This window comes from Lonchura striata, chromosome Z, assembly GCF_046129695.1.
Source record: "Lonchura striata isolate bLonStr1 chromosome Z, bLonStr1.mat, whole genome shotgun sequence".
NCBI lineage: Eukaryota > Metazoa > Chordata > Aves > Passeriformes > Estrildidae > Lonchura > Lonchura striata.
In genome coordinates, this window is record NC_134642.1 from 55,101,123 (window position 1) to 55,114,841 (window position 13,719).

Here is a 13,719-nt window from a genome sequence, read left to right on the forward strand (position 1 = left end):
GTCTCCTGATCTACGAGAAGGAGAGGTATTTTTAAGCAAAAAGAGTACAGTATCTATAGTAAGGTTATTGGCTGACATATCTTGTTATTACACAGCATCCTTGCCAAATATATATGCACTGGGTGGAAAATTTCCTTTCTTCCTAATTAAGAAATTAGAGAGCAAAGATAAAAGTAGAGCATCTCCATTTCTGGACAACAGAGACATAACTCATGTCAGATGCTGCAATTCTTATCACTTTCTCATTATGCACATTTATCATGGTCATTCATCTACTTATCAGGTCTGCATGATGGTACAAACATCAAAAAAGCACAAACAGCTAAAGCAGCATGACTTTGTGCCTGACCTTTGAAAATATATCAAAAACACTTAATGTTCTGTCTCAGAGACAGCAAATTATGCAAATTTCAAAGATTAAAGACAAGCCTGCAGAACATATACAAAACTCTATTATAAATGTATTTTTAATGGTCCATGTCTCTTTTTTCCTTGCTTTCCTTGGTAAGAAGTGTTTTGCCACTACATTCCCTACTAAAGCAAGTCACAGCTGTGCCAGTTCATAAAAACTAAGGATCAAACCCATGCTCATTTCTGAAAAATGGTCAGGTCTGGATCCTGTTGATCTGGGGCTTTAAGAGAACCTGACTACACTCTGGGAACAGCACAACTACACCACAGTAGGAGAAAAGTCCTCTCCAGTCCCCTCTGTGTGTGGAACCACCACAGCCCTTTTCCACATGTGCTGCAGGGCCTTCACACAGAGGCTTGTAGCCTGGCTACATGAGTGACCAGATAAAAATAAAGGTTTCCCTCTGTTGACTTTGTCAATTGATCACCAGGTTCAATAAATCAGAATCATATTCTCTAAGAAAACCTAACTCCACTCCCAGAGCACATTGACAAGATGATTTTTATAGCTGTTTTTTGTAAGGGTGACTGTCAGAAGAGCAGTGCACGGGGTATAATTAGGAAAAACTGGTCTGAGACCTGTTGTACTACTACTGGAAGCTAGTGGGAAGCAGAGGAAATGGCTGAGCTTCAGCAAGCTGGTGTCCTTGTATCCATGTTATAAATCCCTTGACCAGCTGCCAGGGGAAATGACAGCTGAGTAAAGGCATCCTGCTTCCTTATCCTGTAAGGTACAGGAAGGTAATGTGGAATGGTAGAAATCACTGAAGGAGAAAACTGTTCACCATTCTGGACTACTCCTCACATCTCAGGGTCTCATCTTGGGACCTGGCAGCTAGGGGAATGTGCTAGATACAGGGAGTTCTCCATAGACACTCAGAAATTTTCTGACACATTGCTTCTGAGTACTTTTTTACAAGTTTATCTGAATGAGAAAGAAGCAACAGAATACTGTCCAAGCACTCTTCTTTCAATGAAATTAAACAAGTATGAGTAAGGCACCTGACAGGCAACTCATTTCTATTTTTGGTACAAAGACACACAGTGATTATGAGACCTCAGACATAATTTTAGATTTCTAAGTGTGAATTAGAGAATTGAACTGAATGTTGAAAATAATCAAACAAATGTAGGTTTTTTTGTGAGATTTTAAAGAATAGATTACAGTTCTTCAAAATAATAGGTAGTCTAAATTTTGTGATAATAGTTAATTTAGTTGATTTAAAATAAAAGTTCATGTTGCCTACTTACAGCTTTTGCCGTAAACGTCGTATCACTTGACATGCTGTGTGACACCTTCACTAAATGGCTTCTGTATCATACTCATGAGCACCTAAAACATCACAAGAAGTTGGAAGGTGATCAGACAAGAGCAGGCAAGATCTCTTGACTTAAGCACTGCTTTAACTTCCAGGCACTGCAAAAATACATGTGCCCTGGCTGCTTTAGTGTTTAAAGACGTTGCTCCACAAGTACTTAGCTAAAAGGATGGTGGTGTTTGTGGTCATAAAATAAATAATTTCAAAATAAATAGTTTCAAATGGGAACAGTGTCACTAGGAGCTCTAGCTTAGACCCCTTTGATGTGGTCTTCTGAAGACATGATATGACACCAAACTCAGCTGTTCTTAGCAGTTCTGACGTATCATTAAATGATATGAGATGTATGACCCATAATGGAGAGATGAGGATGGAACAATAAACATGAAGGAAAAAAGAAGGTAGAGTGGCAATCCTGGAGGAAGGGTAGAGAAAACCTTTCCCCTCGATCCAAGAATCACAGAATGGTACTTGTCAACATCTCCAGCCTAACAATGCTGCCCTGCAGGAACAACCTTTTTAAGAAAAGCCATAACTGTAGAACTATTAAAATTCAGACCTTATTTTCCTGAAAATTATAGCAAAAGTCCAAGTAGAAAGGGTCATGTTTTTGCTATAGGGATGATTGACTATGACAATGCTATTATAATGACATGTAAAATAGGTCACAAAAAAACTACCCTTTGGTACATATCATTGCATAAACCTTGATCTTGTAGAATAAAGCTATCAGTGGCAAGAGAAGGCACACAACAAAAAAGTGCTTATGAAAGAAAATCTGTGTTTCTGTTACTGATCCCATGAGACCATGCAGCCCATTGTTTCTGTTTTCACTGAACTCTTGCTGGGGCTCTGCAAGGATTTACAACTTTAGCACAGGATAATCAATTCAAATACTCTGTAAGCACAGCTCTGAAACTATCCAATCAAAACCAAACTGACAGTGACAAAGAGATAAAGCGTGTGTTTGGAAGCCGCACACTGACATTACCAGAATTAGTGAGTGTAGCAGCATTGCGTCACCAGGTAGAATCAAAACGTATGGGCAGGAGACAGGCTACTAATGTGCACAGCAGAAAGAGATTAAAACTGCAAAATGACAGGCTAAACATCACTGTTTTACAGACTGAAGTCTGTGCTGATGGTTAATTACACTGATCCTTTTATATCACTTCCCACACGTGTGTGTGTAATTGGCCCGAAGCCTTGGCTGAAAGAAGAAACACCCCTACATTGCTGAGATTGTACTATAGCAATGAGTTTTCCTTTTTGCCATGTTTGATGGGTTTTGGTTGTGTTGACAGAGGGTACCATGTACAACCTATTAGCATTTTACAGAAAACATTGCACATGCTAACCTAAAGGTCCAGTAAGTTATACACAGAATATTGTGAGAGGGTTTAATGAAGAAAAATATACTTCAAAGTTTAATTCATAGCAGTTTGTTCATTTGTTTGTTTCTTCTTCTTTTTTTAAGAGAGACTTACAGTTCCAAATACCTATAAACAGATCACTCAAACCCCAGAACAGGAAACGCAATATAATTGCATAATTGGAAATGCATGTAATTGTATAATCTTACTTCAGTGATGAGATGGTGGTAAAATGACTTGTTGGTATTAAGTATGCAATGTTTCTTGAATCTCAAATCTAATTTGAAGGAATTAATTTGCTGCTATTTTTGCACTGCTGTAAGGCATAGGCTGCATTTCTTAGTTTTCTGCTCCTAAAATATTTACCTTTCTGCAAGGTTAAGTCGCGGGGTAAAATGATTTGTAATCAAAAAGCCAGTCTAATAAGTAATAATTTTTTTGAAAAGGGAGTGAAAACTGTCATCTAACAGACCTGCTTTGCAGATATGCAAATCATGACAACTGAAATAAATTAGTAACTCCCGCAGCTTTGTACAGCTACCAACAGCAGCAGAAGCTCACACTGAGGCAAGATTCGTAATTCTTCTAGGCAGATCATTGGCAACATTTATTCAATCAGAACAAGATCTGTGTAAGTATGAAATTTTAAACACACAAAATTAATGCCTTGAGATCATTATATGAATATATAAAACACAGAATTTAAAAATAAGTGCTATCTTGGCCAGTGACAGAAGCCCTCAGTTGTATTGTGGGATGCAGAATGGTATAAGCAGTACAGACAAAGCATGATGGGGCAATAGATCACAGTAATAACATTTGCAATAAACAATAACAGAACAAAGCAGACATCTAAAAAAATCCCATGAGGAATTTGGCTTATCCATAATTTTTCTTTACATTTGAGAAGCTGTGTCAGGAAAACCATTACAGCCAATGGCACCAATTAATTTCTGCAACTTTTAATGACAAGTTTCTAGGTAAAAACCTCAGATAATACCCTAGGCTCATGATTGATAGAAGCCTGTGTTTGATTTGTACCAGACTGTTGATTTTTTTAGTATTTTTAAAGAGTCCCAGTGCAGCCAATCAAGCAATCAACATGAAATACTCAGATCTTCTCTTGTAAAGTACAAGAAAACAGAAAGACAATGGGACTTCCTTCATAAAGTTGACAGAATATTGGTGATTTTATTTTAGTAGCTCTCCAGATGATGGATGACCCAAATTTTTATTCCAGAAGCAAATGATAGTAAAAAAGAAACCCTTGATTCTCTTGCCATTCTGGATATTATTTTACATCTAGAAGGGCTGTTGAAATGCAGAGGAGATAAAAATAATTGATTTTGAGGGGTGAAACATCAGAGTAAATTGATTTGATGTTTGGTTTTCTGGTTTTCAGCTAACCAATAGGTTTTAAGCATATAAAAAAATCCAGCTTGGATTTTCTCATTTCTCTCTCATACATAAACGTGGAGAATTTAGCAAATGTGAACATAATTCCCTATTATTTTTCAGAAGTGTTCATCAATGTCATTCTCTTATACTTTGAAATCAGTTATAGAATTAAACACAGAGATAGGTGCATCTTTGCTGTCTAGTGAGCTTTGTACACCCGTTGCAACAGATTCTTATATCCCCTTATCTGTCACAGGAAGACATCTATAAGTCTGTGATATTGAAATTACTTATTTAACTCTCTCAGTGAAAACGTGGAAAATCACGTGTTCATTAATCAATTCCACGGTGCAGCTGAGTGTGCAGGAGAAGTGTTTGTGTGTGTACCCCTTGCTACTCATGTGAGTGCTGGGGGTGATGCCTAGATACCGCAGCTTTCAGTGCGAACAAGAACAGAGAGAGAGTGGCGGGGGCTGGTTTTCTTAGCTACCTGCCTGGCAGTGAGTGCTGTAATCAGCCCTTGCTGTTCTCATGGATAGCACAGTGACAGGGCCGACAGGCCTGTGAAATCTGGTTTATCGCACTGGCGTGGCCACGTCCTGCTGGGGCACGGGAACAGCAAACCCACAGCCACAGAGCTCCTACCTTGTCAGAGAGCCTGTGGAAGGCAGACTGCCCATGTCTAAGGCCTCTGATGGAAGCTTGGATGCATATCCCTCAACTGCTCAGGCACTTCCTGGAGTCTCCATGGTGACCTGTCTGTAGCTGCTGGTGCCTGCCTCCACATGCCTCCTAAATTCCCGCAGATCTGATGTATGTCTTCACATTCTCTGGAAAATACACCATAGGATGACCCCTCTGAAACTTAGCTCTCAGGACAGCCTCACAGTAACTTTTCCAGCCATTTACTCAGTTTAATGTCTGAAACCTGTGGCTTTGACACTTGGTGATTGTCAACTGCAGGTAAATATGCAACAAGAGCATGAGACTCACTCATGAAGCTTCCTTGGAGGTCTCCAATAACACTCATTTAATTGATTTATTTTTAATAGTTTCTGAATGCTGAAAAGTTTTGAAATACTATAAGTAAGAAGACATGTAACATGAGCAGCAAATAAAAGTGTGCAGTAATGATCATTGGGGCATTGTACTTTTCAAGATTAGTACTGATACTGCTACCTTACTACTGAGAGAGTGTTTATTTTATTTCCCTCTCACTGCTGATTAAGATCTCAGACTTCATGTACAAATGGTAAGAAACAGTTTAGCTAAGCCCTCTCATCTGGACTGCCAGGAAGGATCATACCAGCTCAAAGAAAAGGGCAGTTCTACCAAATTTTGTACAGGATGGGGAGTTCAGAACTGCAAATCCTATTAAATTAATATATCTCCTTGCATCTAAGCCTTGCATGCATAGTAGTAGAATAACTCCTTTTTAAAAGACTCCTCTGCCACATTAAACTGATTTTAATAAGTATGCCCAAGCTCTTGGAAATCAAAATAACTCTCCCTAAAAAAGGTGATTTCCTGTTACAGTGTTTGTTCATATTATTTTTTTTTTGTTTGTTTATCAGTCCCTCCCTGCCTTAAACAGTTACAGTCTTCCCTCCAAAAACAAGCAGATTGTTTCATTTCCTTTGGACAAAAACATTTTCCATTGAAGCCTTTCTTTAATACTTCTTTCATTACATTTCCTTGTTGTATTATCAATTACAGGGGTAACATCTGCTATCAGTGGCTAAAATAAAACTGTCGTATAGCTATGATTGTATTTGAGGTTAAACTCTCATAATATGTCTTCTAGAAAAGTTTTCAGGTTCTTCTTTTCCCAAGCATTGTCCTTTTCAATTCCTTAGTGCTTTCTCTTTGAAGAATAATTATTTCCCATAGAAAAGCAGTATCTGCTCTCAAGCATATCAGATATGATAAATTCAAAAGCTTCAAGTATTAATAAATAATCATGTTTAATTTTATTGTCAGTGTTATGCAAAAGAATACCCAAGGAACAGCACTTCTGATATTAATTACTGTTTAATGACCAGGAAAGAGATTCTGGGAAAAGTGCCACTAGATTTTGGATACAGGCATCCTATTTTTCTTTCTTGTTGCCTTTGTGGCAGGTACTGGGAATACTCAAACTAAAAAATTAAATATGTCACAGATGACTCAAGTAAACCTGCATTTGTTTTGTGAAAAGATGAGTGTTCTATCCCAGACCCTAATTCAGTAGATTTATCAGCTACAATTACAGTGCTTTGATCACTCCAGAATAGGTGGTGTAGTGTGGGGTGTAGCTGTCCTTTTCCAATTCACTCTCCTTATCAGGATACATGTCTGTTGATTTGTGGGAAGCTGGCTGTTTTTCGTTCCTGACAAACTCCAGTGATTAAAATGTAGTGGCTTGCTCTTGTTCCCCTGATAAAGGTGACAGCTGCAGAGTTTCCAGTGTTAGTGGATATGGTCCATGCAGATTGCTTTTTAATGAAAGCAATATATTATCTTACCTAGAGGCCCTGCAGCCTTACCTTGTTAATGCATTCTAGCTTGGCACCACATTCATCTATAAATTAGTCGTATTAAACATGCTTCTTACTATTTATTCAGTCTCTAAAGAGTTGTGGTTCTTTTGGTTGGGGTTTTTGGTTTTTTGGGGCTTTTTTTTTAGTTTATTTTGTAACTTTGCTTCATACCTCTTCCAGCAGCACCATCATACACACAATGAACAGTGGCATAGAGTTTTCAGAGAAATATCTAGAATGAAATAATACAGTTACAGATACTGTGTACTCTCTACTTGATGACTTGATAATCCTTCACATTTAGCCATTAAAATATACACTAAAGGATGTGGAATCAACAACACTCGATTATAAAAGTCATATCTGGAAAAGTTTTCTTCTTCAATTGTAAAATCAAGATGACTGGGGTAATTCATAAAATAAAAATACCCACAAGATTAAGCTAAGCAAAATTGTGATTCAGTTCTGTAGGCACATCTCTTTTGAATTGTATGAAACACAGCAGACTGAAAATTCCAATTGCATTGCATTGCATGCTTTAAGAAAAAGCTGCAGGTCACTGAAGCTCAAATGTCAAATTCATTATCACCAAGAGTAGTGTGTTCTTCAGATATAAGCAGTGTCATTGCTAGCAATTTATATTTTCAACATCCTTCATCTTGAACTAAGTTTCAAAAAAGGACTGAAATATTACTTAGAGAACAACCTCTGTTCTTATATTAGAAGTGTTTTTCTAGCAAAAGAAAAATATATCAGCCAATTTCTCTCATAAAATCCACATAAAAATAAATAAATTTGAATTACATTTCTGTTACTTATTCCTAAATTATAATGAGAATCTAGTGCATTGGTATAGCCCAAAGGTGAATAATACCTTATCTTTACAAATCTTTTGTATTTATCATAATTAAAAAAAGAAAAGGTGATTAAATAATTCCAAAATAAGTGAGCTGCTAACTACTATAAGAATGCTTTATTAATCTTGAAAACTAAGTCTGCCTGGGTCAAATCAAAGATGTTTTCAGTGGTGGATATTCTGCATTTTGTATTTGAAATTCTGGAATTTAACTCCTTTAGCATATCTGTGTGTCTTTGCTCTATCTTTTTTAACAATGCATGTACAGTAGGCAAGATAAGTAAGGGATTAGTAAAGGATTAAAGGAAAGCCTTTGATTTATATACAGTCTGAACACTGCCTCCACAGTTAATTTTTTTAATTTTTGCATTTTGTTGGAAAGATAACAAAAGGCAGTACCTGTTTATTTCCTCCATCTAAACCAGCACTCCTATCTTCTCATTCCACTAAAAAATGCCCTTTCTAGATATTTTATAAAAATAAGGATACTCTCAGCAGCAGCTTTGATGTGAAGAATTTATTTATTTTCTGTCTTGCTTTTGTTTACATTGTAAATTTTAAAAAGTCATCTGGACCTATCAAGTTTTCTTTTTTCAAGTGAATAAATGATCATCTTTTCCTTAAATACCTAGCATCTACTGAGCCTGTGAATGTAGAGATAAAGACAGAGAAAGAAAGCATGTAAACCTCTAATTCTGAGAAGGGCCATAAAGCCTTCTGGTCACTTAACCTGGAAATACCAATTCGCAGCTGGGGTGGGGACTGGACTTTCTCATGCTCCCTTTTTTTTTGGGCAAGGTTTCTTTCTAAAAACAGATTCACTTTTTCCCCATGACAAATATGTGAGAAGTATTGAAGATATAAGTACACTTCATTCAATCTTGCACTCTTTTACATTCTCTTTGAAGTCAATAAAAAGGCTCCACCTTCCTAAGCTACTTCAGGCATGTTTGCGCCCTCTCACAAAATACAATTTATTTTTGTTTTCTTTGTAACCATCTAGAGTCCTTATTATACCATGATGATATCTAAATCATATGTAAATAACTGAGGTCATGGTCAAAGATCTAAAGTTTAAACTGGTAAATTAATATAATGTGTGAATTTGAGTCTTCAGAAGCCAATTTGATTTTTGCTTTTGCTGGGAACAGTGTAATGAATTCATACTGATACAAACCTGAGCAGTACTAATTTAACACTTCATGTCCTCTGCAGCTATCTAAGAAGGCTGCTTGCATTTACAGTGCATCATCATTCAACTGCTTAGTACTTAATTTGGTTTTCTGAATGAGTACCTGTATTAGTAGAATTATTTCTAATAAGATGGAAAGGACTATAATTGAAAATTTATTTTAAGCATTAAATGATAGATTGCTCTTTCAATTTTGTATTATAGTATTTGTATGCTATATTTTGTGGAAAGTTCATGGAAAACCATGTGTTTCACAAGTCTAAAGTGCATTTAATTTCAGTAAATTCTTGCATTTCCTTCTCATAAATAAAGAACTCGGTAAGTGATTGGTAAAGAGCTAGTAAAATTGCATATTATGAACTGCAAATTTTGATAATTGTGTAGAAAGCAATCAAATGGAGCACTAACATTCTCATCCCAGTAGTAGATATTGAGGACTACATGTTGAGATGTTGAGTTAATGTATTCTATATCTTGTCTTTGGCTTCCTTACACAGCCTCTTTAGCACACAGCTTCAAGCCTTTAGGATGCATTCTACCCTCTTTTTGCTTGTCATCTGTGCCTCAGGAACACACAGCAACCACCAAACCAGACAAAATCCTCTGGGGCCTCTCCAACCCCCATCAAGGAGACACAACAGCCAGGCCCTGAATGTACTCCTTCGGCCACAGAGAAGGCTAGAAACATAAGGAGATGTGATGCAGCAAAAACAGAGGATATGACTCCACCATCAGAAAAAGAGAAGGGAAAAGTACAAAGCCTCAAAAGGGGAAAAAGGAGTTTTCATTTTGTGTCCATTAATCATTTAGACGTCTGTACAGGTCCACAACACATACACAAGCAAACCCATGGAGTGCTGATTGCAGCATTTGTTCTTTACATATAACCAACCATTTCTTTGCAAATTGGTTCTTCTGATATATTTTGCCATAAATAATCTGTTTCTTCTGAGATATATTTTGCCATAAATAATCTGTTTAAAGTAAACATTAGATTAACTATATGGGCTGTTCACCGCTATCTTTTTTGTATATAGCCATTGCACAAAGAGAATTTGATTGACAAAATAAAACACTGGTATAAAACAAGAAGAAATGCCATGTCATAAATCACAACAGAAAGAAAAGAGATTATCAAACAACTAAATAATGCAACCCACAGCAAAACATACCAGTAAATCATACAAAGCAGGGTAAATTAGATAACACTGTCCATATACAATTACACCAGTTGGCTCCCACAACAGCTTTTAAATGTGACATGTTATTTGACATGTATGCAATTAGGGCTTAAAATCAATTTTTTCTATTCCATTTAAAATAAAAAATGCACTATTTCCAAATCAAATGCTACCTTTTTAGTCAAGATGGACAAGAAATAGTATCAGGTTAGCAGCAGCATTTCAGCAACATAATGCAAGGCAGAAAAGGATGGCTTCCTTGAATGCTGTGAAAGACCAGATCTCAGATCATTATTCAAGCACCCTATTCATGCTTTAATTTAGTATTCCAACTCTTTCCCCCCCTCTACGGGGCTTATTGTAAAACCAGGACCCATTGAAAAGTAAAAACTCTAATGCATGATTATATGGATGACATATAAAATACCAAAGAAGGTTTAGCTCTTTCCATATAGATATGCACTGTTAGAGAGCCATAGGCATCTCTAGTGTTCAGCCCATGGGAAAGTGAAAGAATTGACACCCTGGTACAGCACTGAGCACAGAGCTGGGAGGAGGAACATTGCTGATGTGATGTTTCAGGGCTGTCAGATTCAAAAACCTTCTCTGCCACTGTAGTTTTATCAGAAAACCCAAAGCAGCAGTGCTTTGCTTCTTTACCCAGTTTAGACAAGCATTAGAAACACTGACTGGTTTCAGTGAAAGTTTGAGCACGAAGGTCATTAGAAACTTGTTCAGTGTTCAGCATCACTGGGTGATAATTGCCAGCTTAGTCCCATCTTCCTTGTGCTTTTTGACAATCCACTGACACTTGGGCACATCAAATGGCTCCATGACTCCAGGCTGACAGCTGAGTGACATGATATTACCTGAAGATTGGACAGACATGTGGGTGCAGGTAAATGGTCTAAGTTTCTGGTTTTTCCTCACTTTTACCTGTTGTCTTTCCAGCCAGAGAGAGAACCTTTCACTCTCCATGTTCACAGTCTGCCTGCATGGCTCTTAAAAAAATAGTCTATTTCCTCCTTCCTGGCTGCTCTTTCTCCTCCCAACTCCACTTCTGCCACAACTGCTGAGACAACCCCTACCTAAGCAGAGGAAGGTGGACAAACATACTTACAGAAGGAGCTGACAGGATGTAGCAGACCATGCAAAAAACAAAGGGATCTGCAAGGGCTCCTGAGCTTCAAGGAACCACAGACACAGTTTAGATCGCAATCTCTGTGGAGTATATATTGTAGGGGCACATACATGGCATAGCCATGCATGCTGTGGCATGCAGCAGCAAGTTCAACCTGGTGATAGCTTCTCATGCTTTCCCAGAGATGGATTTGCTGCACAGCCCTGGAGAAGATAGATAACTTTGATCTCAAATTCTTGAGTTGTATTTTTCTTCATTTTTACCTCCCTGGCAGTCATCTTCCGGCTGGCTTCTCCCTGTTTATCCAAAGCAGGTTGTGCTGACAAAACAACGATTCTGACAGTTTGAGGACTCAATTTGAATCATTAGCATAAAGTCAGCATCATTCTCTCTGTCCTCCCTGTATTTGGCAAAGAAGCCAAACCTTTATAATCCCCAAAAGAGAAAGATTATTAAATTATTCACAAACACAAAAAATTTTAAAATATACAGATATTTCCCTTATACTTAAAAAGACATACTCCATAAAGATCAGCTGTACACTAATGTTGACATTTCTTGTACATTTTTCTGTAGAGAAAAAATTATTCAGAAATGCACACTATACATTTTAAATAATCCAATGACTACTTTAAAACTCTCAAAACCAATATTAGCTCCTTTACGCATAAAAAAATATTATTATTGGAATAGGATTATATATGTCCTGGTGCCTCTATCTCTTTTTTTCTTGCAGTCTATTTATTACCCTGATGGTTTTAAAAAAGGTAAAAAGGAAGTAGTTTACAGCTTCCACACAATTTTTTTTCCAGGTCATCATGAAGCTTTTGACTCATTTGAGGAATCAAATATAATATATTGTCTCAAAAAGTAAGATGGTTGCACAAGGTAGAAACCCAGGAAAATGTTAAACATCACAAGAATGTGATGTTCTTCCCTTTCTGTTTCTGTCCTGCCTCTGAATAATGGGGCTGTCTCATCAGGAACTGGTTTTATTTTATGATCAGGTATATAATACTTGCTTATTAAATACAAATGGAACAAGTTTGAATTATACATAACACCTCTTCACTCGTTTATTCCTGTAGAGAACATGAAATCTCAGGAAACTATATTTACTGAAACAAACTGTTCTGCAGTGATGGCTGTAATCACAATTGTACTTTAAGACTAGGTATTACAGTGGTTTCCTCTACAATGCTTCTGTGCACTATCCTGTTGGTATTAATGCTGTGCTGTAGAATCAGACTAAGAGATAAAATTAATTATAATGATGAGTGATAAATTAACTCTTCACTGCCTTTCCTTTGATTCTATGTATGATTAAAAAAATACTGCCTTTTCAGAGAAAGCTCTTCCTGTATAATTTTTATAATTTTCATTCAGTACATTTGATAAGTAAAGGACAAGTATTCTGGAGAGTCCTCATTTCAAACTCTTGATTTCTGATGTTGTAAACAAATTATTTTCCTGGAAAAAAATCATACTAAGACTTAGAAAACTACACCATTTGAAGACGGTTTTCCTAGATACATAGGAAGCAATTAAATCTCATTGCATTTCTCTTATTTTCTCTTTGAGGCCTGCAGATTCCAAAAACATGCAAGACCAACTATACCTTAGTAAACGTGGTGAAACCACCAGATGTTTTTGCACAAGTCACTGGGCATGATGGGGAAAGGCATTTTCTCAGATTGCCTGCTGCAGAGAAGGAGGATGGAGGGGAGACACAGAAAAAGACAGCTGCTCACAGTAACCCATCTCCTGGGTTGCTAAGCCTAATTTTACTTTTGCACAGGACAAACACGCTACCTCCGACGGCAGAAAAGCTCCAGCGCACCCTGTAACTCAGGACAGCACTTGAAAATTCTATTTCCTTCCTCCGCTTCGCCCGGCCGCCGCTGGCAGGGGCCAAAGAGGGCGGCGAGCGAGAAGGGCCCGGCGGCTCCCGGCCGCCGCCGCGCCGCGCCGCGCCTCTCCGCGGGCCGAGAGCGCCCTCTGCTGCTTTCACTGCGCAAACGAGCTGCCAGCGCACGGCCGGCGGCGCTGCTTGGGGACCGAAGCTGGACGCTCGCGTCTCATCTGCTGGGGGATGGATGCCAGAAGGAAGATTTGGCATCTCTTCTTTCCAGCGTGGCTGAGTGAGAAGAAAAAGGTGATAAGGTCACCTCACAGGATATTTTAACCTCCTGTGCCGCAGCTACCTACCTGGCCGTGCTCAGACTGATGTTCCGTCATATGAGATGGCTGGGCATTTTTTCTCCCCCTTCATAACTGCTGCTACAAAAGCCTGACTATGAAAACACGTAGGGCACTCTTCACGTGTTGG

At 37.9% G+C, this 13,719-nt stretch overlaps 1 long non-coding RNA gene across 1 annotated transcript in view; it reads left to right on the forward strand.

Annotated features, from left to right (window-relative positions):
* Positions 1 to 12,818, forward strand: part of LOC110479152 (uncharacterized) — a 72,545-nt gene extending 59,727 nt beyond the window's left edge. Inside the window, exon 5 of the long non-coding RNA XR_002466874.2 lies at positions 3,631 to 12,818. This is a non-coding gene — a long non-coding RNA (uncharacterized LOC110479152). The remainder of the gene's footprint in view (positions 1 to 3,630) is intronic.
* Positions 12,819 to 13,719: the final 901 nt, after the last annotated feature.